The sequence below is a fragment of the Pavona decussata genome, unplaced genomic scaffold (assembly GCF_977016875.1).
Source record: "Pavona decussata unplaced genomic scaffold, jaPavDecu1.1 SCAFFOLD_51, whole genome shotgun sequence".
Lineage (NCBI taxonomy): Eukaryota > Metazoa > Cnidaria > Anthozoa > Scleractinia > Agariciidae > Pavona > Pavona decussata.
Window position 1 is genome coordinate 1,014,613 of NW_028145473.1, and position 7,423 is coordinate 1,022,035.

General features: G+C 40.1%; 1 pseudogene; it reads right to left on the bottom strand.

The window, feature by feature from the left end:
• Positions 1-460: 460 nt before the first annotated feature.
• LOC146480989 (uncharacterized) lies at positions 461-6,155 on the bottom strand (annotated as a pseudogene).
• Between the last annotated feature and the right edge of the window lie 1,268 nt (positions 6,156-7,423).

The window sequence follows — 7,423 nt, forward strand, 5'->3', positions numbered from 1 at the left end:
AATATTCCTTTCTCATAAGATGAACTTAGCTTTAATTGTAAACATTTGTGGATAATGATACCTAAAACGTTTGAAAATATCTACGTACGTGCGTCCTATGGCTTATTTTTATTTGAAAGCGGCTTCCTGAACATGCATAACAAAAAGAGGGAGGGAGGGGAAAGTTTAAACTTTACGAGGTTTACCTCTAAGAAATACAGTACATGTAGACGCTAACGTTTGGGAAACTAGAGCTATTTCAGAGAACAGAGGTTTGAATACTGAAGCTTGTGGTACTCTTAGGGCTACCCATTCTCAAGAACACTCACCCCTCCCTGCCCGTTTCGTTGAATTTTACCACTTTTGAATCGCCTGGGTATTTAGCATGACCATAACTAACACGAGCTTTCAAATTTGACTCCAAAGTTGTTTACACTTTGACGTGATGTTTCTTTAAATTGGTGACTTAAAAATAGCACACTTACAAGTTGCTCAACTTTATTTCAGTAAAGCCTTAAACAGAACAATAAAAGTAAAATACAACTAGTTTTATCATTTGAAATTCTAATTTTTGCCTTGATCTTGCTCTAAAAGCTTTCTGTCGATAATTCTCAAGTTGCGAAAAATCATTTCTTCAACAGCATGTTGCTCACTATAAAACTTTTTATAAATGGCAAGTGCTTTTTCACACTGTTCCCTAGCTTGACTGTGCCGTCCAAGGTCACTAAAAACAATTGCTAAGTTATTATAACTTGCTGCCACATCAGGGTGTTCACCGTAAACTTCTTTTCTAATAGACAGTGCTTTTTCATGGTGTTGTTGAGTCTGGATGTGCTCGCCAAGGGCTCTATACACATTTCCTAAGCTACAATAACTTGCTGCTACCTGAGGATGTTGCTCACCGAAGACCTCTTTCCGAATAATCAGTGCTTTGTCGAGGAGCTCTTTTGCTTGACTGTACTGTTTAAGGTGACAGTAAACATTTCCTAAATTATTGTAACTATCTGCAACGTCAGCGTGTTGTTCGCCATGAAAATGTTTTCTAATAATCATTGCTTTTTCGTGGTGTTCTTTGGCTTGGCTGTGCTGTCCAAGTTCCCTGTAAACGTTTCCTAAGTTGTTGTAACTTGCTGCCACATCAAGATGTTGTTCGCCACAAACCAATTTTCTAATAAACAATGCTTTTTCGTGGTGCTCTCTCGCTTGACTGTGCTGCCCAAGGGCCCTGTAAACATTTCCTAAGTTGCTGTAACTTGTTGCTACATCAGGGTGTTGTTCACTGTAAATTTTCCTTCTGATAAACAGTGCTTTTTCGTGGTGATATTTGGCTTGTTGGTGATGTCCAATGTCATTGTACAAAACTCCTAAGTTATTATAACTTGCTGCTACATCAGGATGCTGTTCACCGTAAACCTCTTTTCTAATCATTAGTGCTTTTTCGTAGTGTTCCTTAGCGTGCACGTGGTGCCCAAGTGCCCTGTAAGCATTTCCTAAGTAACTATAGCTTGCTGCTACATCAGGATGTCGTTCACCGTAAACCTCTTTTCTAATGATCAGTGCTTTTTGGTGGTATTCGTTAGCCTGATTGAACCGTCCGAGCTCACTGCAAATGGCTCCTAGGTTACTATAACTCACTGCCACATCAGCTTCTTTTTCACCGTAAACAGCTCTTGCAGAAATAAGTGCTTGCGAAAAATGTTCTTTAGCTTTATCATACTGTCTAAGGGCTTTGTAAACACATCCTAGGCTGTTAAAACTTGCCGCCACATGAGCATGCTGCTCACCGTAAACTGCTTTTCTAATTGTCAGTGCTTTTTCATGGTGCTCTTTAGCTTGGCTGTGCTGTCCAAGGTCACTGTACACAACTCCTAAGTTAAAATAAACTGTTGCCACATTACCATAATGTTCACCGTAAACTTCTTTTGTGACAATAAGTGCTTTCTCATAGTGTTCCTTAGCTGGATTGTACTGTCCAAGGTCATTGTAAACACGTCCTAAGCTGTTATAAGATGCTGCTACATGAGTATGGTGTTCACCATAAACCTCCTTTCCAACCATCAGTGCTTTTTCGTGGTGTTGTTTAGCTTCGTAGTGCCGCCCAAGGTCACTGCAAACGATTCCCAAGTTAGTATGACTTGCAGCTACATTGGGATGTTGTTCACCGTAAACCTCTTTTGCAATAATTAGTGCTTCTTCAAGGTGTTCTTTAGCCTGACTTTTCTGTCCAAGGTGACTGTAAGGGCTTCCTAATCTTGAGTAACATTCTCCGATACTAGCATGGTCGTCACCGTAAATGGTTCTAGCCTGTTTATAATATGATATGGATGATTCATACTTGCACTGAAGCAACAGTACGTCACCATGCTCATTGAATACCTTCCCTTTTAATGAGTCACCTTCCGGTGTGCCGCTCATGTACTTAATAAACTCAAGAGAGGAAGTGGAAAAAAGACTTGCCGCTGATGGATTACTTAGGTCGCAACAAACCTTTGCAACTGAACAAAGCCATGAAACTACATCGCCAACTGTCATAAAAGGCGAAAATTCCTTCACTGCTTGATCCTTCCGTTCAAAATTAGTGGCGAGAATTTCAAGAAGCTCTTTGCAGTGAGTCGTGACTCTGCGCAACTTGATGCAAACGTGTTGACTTGAGAATAACAGATCACAACCTTTCTCAATTAAAGAATGAAAAGTCTTAACTACTGCAGATATGCACTCAAATCTACCTTTACCTTCGTGACCAAAATAAACAATTGTTTTGAGCACATCCTGAACAATGTTATGTACCCTTAAGTAAGCAGGTTCACTGTCATCGTTGTATGAACATGAAATCAAGGATGATTTCAAAATTTTTGCCCTGATCAACTCTTCCGTTTTTACTTTTGTGCGAGTACACAGCAGCTTCAATGGGGAGAGGTTCGGATGCGCACAACGAAAACAAATAAAATGCCTCACGAAGAACTTCATCACCTTCTGCAGCTCTTTCTATTGCCATGTTGATGGCGGAAGTCATTGTTTTCGAATACGCTAAATTCTGTTTTGCAAGAGGTTCCTCTGTTGCATCACGTTCTCCACGGCCAAATGTTTCCAGGTAGTTTGTCCAGCTGTAACTCGGCGAAACACAGGTCACAACTGTTTGCACGTAAAATGCGGGAGCTGCTAAGGCAAGTGGCTGATACTCGAGGACTTCCGCAACCTTCTCAGCCTGTTTTTGATTGGGGATTTGAGATACTTGCTTCAGTAGCTCCAATGCTTCATCCGGCCGCATTCATTCACTGAGAGATTCGTGGTATGTGTGAGGGACATTGCAAGGTATTGAGCTGCTATCTTGAGTAGTAATTAGTACCTTCCCGTTGCCCCATTCCTCACTGCCGGTTGGCGGCAGATGGCTACGAACCAAGGACAAGCCAACAACATTGTCTGCAATTATCAACCAGCCGGAAAACTGCTTCTTCTGAGGCAGAACAAGACAGATCAGGTGCTGAATTGTTTCCTCTTGGCAGCCCACTTTCGAGGTCGCCAGGTTTTGTCAAAGTGTACTCAGTTATTTTTAGCTGTTTAGCAAAGCTGAAGTACGAGTTAGCTAATGTCTCTTGAGTTTCTGAATTCAGGGTTGCAACAAAAGTCAGTCCCGCTCCTTTACGGGATTTTTTGTCAAACACCTCCTGTCCAACTTGACGAGCGATTTGACTTTTTCCGCATCCCGGATTTCCTAATAAATAAATGGTGCTGACAACTCCGTTACTTTCATTTTCGAGATCGTCCATTTTTGTCATGATTATCGCGACGTCAGTTGAATGTTTGATTATTTCATGCGAAGGCTTGAATGTGAGGCTGCAAAGAGACTCGACTTTCGAATTTATCTCCTGGGTTAGAGTTTCAACTTCTTCTTGCTTTGACTGCAATGTGTTTTGGGAAACTTCTAAATCACTTGTTAGATCGAGTTTTCACTTCTTTTTCCTTAGAATGTAAATCGGCGTTTGCTTGTTTCAGGAGAGATTTTAGGTTATCAGCCTGTAGATTCAAGTTACTTATTTCAGCAGTAGGAAAGCTCCTCTGGTTTTTAACCTCTTCAATTTCATTAACCGGAAGTATTAAAGAGTTGAATGAGGCTAAAACTCTCGACACATAGTTATGGAATTCAACATTAGTTAGTTCAGCTTCACTGATATGAGCAATATCGTTTCGTACTTGGCGAAGGTCATCGACAATATTGTTGACAGCTGGACTAAGGGTACTGCCAATGCTATCTGAGTACAAGATCGTAAAAAACAGACAACTACAGTCCCATTCTGCCGTATTTCCATTCTGTATTGTGGCCAGATATCGCGCATTCTTCACGTGACTTCGTCGACTTTCGCTGTTGAAGAAATCCCGGCCATTGTGTGGAGTCTCTTTCCATTCTCCAAATCGAGTTGTCTTGTAACGAAAATCCCATTCTTGCTTGAAGACCTTTCGCAGTCCTTCGGGAACCAAGTTTAAGGCGATGTAACAGATTCGAAAGTTGTTCAGTTGTTCTGAGGTGTACTCCATTGGGTAGAGTTCTCTATAGTTGCGGAAAGATAACGCAATTAAACAAAGTACACCGTGAAAATATTTAAAAATGTTTTGGAAATAAATCAATATATTTTTCCTTCACTCAATTTCCAAATTTTACTTTGGTAGGATTGAGCAAAGGATTTCTGTTTTCTACCACTGCGGCTTAATCATGTTTTTCGCTAACATCTCCTTTTCATTATCCTGAGTTTAGGAGCAGAACGTTAGGTCATGATCAGGCTCACGTAATGAATTTTTACTGCAAACTAAATTACGACACTATAGAATTTCTAGAGACTGCATATCATGCAAATTAATATCAACTTGATTTCCACCTGTCTAAATGACATTGACAAATACCATTTTTAACGAATCGCTTAAATCGCAACCACATGCGGTCCTGTATGTCCTACTCTGGGGCGTTGCCTTTTGGTTCTTTACACAGTCCATTCTGACGAAAGTGAATTTTAGTACCCAGATGAAACAGACAAAGAGAACGTGAATGAGGAAATCTTGCCGAGCTTCCCATGACTGACATGCAGAACTTCATTTTGGGCCAGGGACCAGCAAACACGGCCGTCGGCCCTTTCGCAGAGATCGCTCAGCGTCAAAGAAATTGCCTCTTTGTCTCAAGGTTTTTGACCTTGTTCAGTTTTCGCACTGTAAATTAAACTTATAGTTATTGTAACTTGTCCGTTAACTTATGAACATCTGAGAGTTAAGACATAGTTAATTAAAGGCAATGGCTACGAAACCTGACAAGCTTCTTTGTTATTTTTTGTTTATTTGCCTTTTTGGCCTTGACCATGCACAAACAACAATAGCGTTTGGAATGTGTTGGAGCAACTGACCAATCGAAACGTTTTTGTTAAGATATTCAACTGTGGTATGAACGTTAAAAAAAAGGATTGTGCAGGGTCGCAGCCCTTCCAACATAAATTGCAGCACCATTGTTGTCGTGGAAAGGTTTCCTAACCAGTCCCTCAATTAACTATGGTTAAGATATCAGCAGCGTTTTTAGCTGTTCGTGAAGTTTTTGCATGCATCAACATTCCGTATGCCACTTCAAATATAAACGTTTCGGAGAACGTTTGCAGTATAATTTTTCCTTAAGTGGAAAAATGCCATTTTCAACACTGAATAACTTCTCCTCATAGAAGAAGAGAGACAGAATGGGCCTTTTACACTAACTGGCCACATAAAACCACAAAATCCACCATACTGGCTAGCAAAAGAACGTAGTAGATTCGATTCGTGGATTTTTTTACCATGTGACCAGTTAGTGCAAAAGGCCCATTTATTGGACTTCCAACAAGCAATAAAAATGGTAGACCACTGACTTAGTTTTTAAGATTATTTGCAAAATCCGAAATTTAGGGGCTCTTGAGCTAATCTGTTGCTATGATAACCACTATGACGTCAGAACCAGCCTGAAGGTATTGCCCAACAACAGAGTTACAAAGGTGTTTATAGTTTGCTGACATGATCAGATACAATGTTTTGTTCTGACTCGGCTTTCATCATTTTACTGCAGCAATGAAAAACCCTTTAAGAGCCTCTTTGAAAGCTATAGTTGCCGTTTGAACAATATTGACTTCAATTTAGCGATTAATTTAGCCATCAAATATGACAAGAATTTAAATACTCAGGGAAAGTCTGAATTTATGCTATGTACATTGCCGTTAACCTAACGTATATCTCAGCGTCTTTAGATATCGACTGATGCATGTATTTCAAGCGAAGAGGGGGCGAAGTTAACTGGCCACAGAAGATTCAATAACACGCAATGAGTAAACAACTCTTCTGAAGATATTACAGAGCTAATCATGCACGAAAATAATTAGGCGTTCATTCGTTGATGTTGCACACCATAATTCACGATAGCTGCCTTGAGTTATGCTTAGATGAAATCCTTATCGGCTGCGCATCAAAATGACAGATTTCTTTATACCAACAAACGTGCTTGGTAAATGGTCTTTTAACCGTGGGTCTACCTCAGTCTTGGCAATAGCGAACGTTCTTACGTTCACAGTATTCTCAATGTAGAACATAATGACTCTTGAAATAAACACCATACTACTGGAGTAGCAAAGTACACTTGCAAGAGTCCGTAGATTTCACGAAAATAACTAAGTACGAGCGAAGTAAGTGTTAGAAGGCAGATTCAGTTCTATCTTAGCCTTTTAAGTCCTGTTAAGTCCTAGTAGACGCCGCTTTTGATATTCATCGTGTACCTGTCTTGTTAGCGTATTGATCAGTTGCAGGTAGAAGTTGTGATGGTCTCTAACTACCGATCACTTAATACCAATGAAGAATATGGTGTAACATCAAACACGTCATTCACTTTTCATGATCGTGTCTGCTGACACACCTCAATTCAGATCTACAATCAAACAACAAGAGCCGGCCGAAAAATAAACGTCGCTTGCGATTGCTTACTGTGTAATCAAAGTATGTTTTTGGTCGGATTCTTAGGTAAATGATGGCTCTCATCTCTTTTTACAGTTGTATGTCCAAAAGGCAATGACTTGACATTCTTCACAGCGGAAAAAGTAAATCTTTAAGTGAAGAAATCAAACTTCCAAATCAGTTCTAAATATGCAACATTTACATCAGCGAAGATTTTATGCTTCAGTTCCTTTTCGACAGATACTTCCCGTGTGGTCATAAAACCTATTGGTCAATCTAAGAAGAGTGAACAATAAACAGTACTGAACAATTAACTTCAAGCCTCCTCGAGTAACCTGTCAAAACAGTGCTTGCTATAACTATAAGTAGCACCAAAATATTGTGATACTTTTCTTTGGCAACTCGAGTTTCTACATTTTTGGGTTGAAACCTTCCAAGAAAGTGCCGGGGAAGCAACCTCGTTCCCGGGATACCACATGATACCACGTGTAAGGGCGTT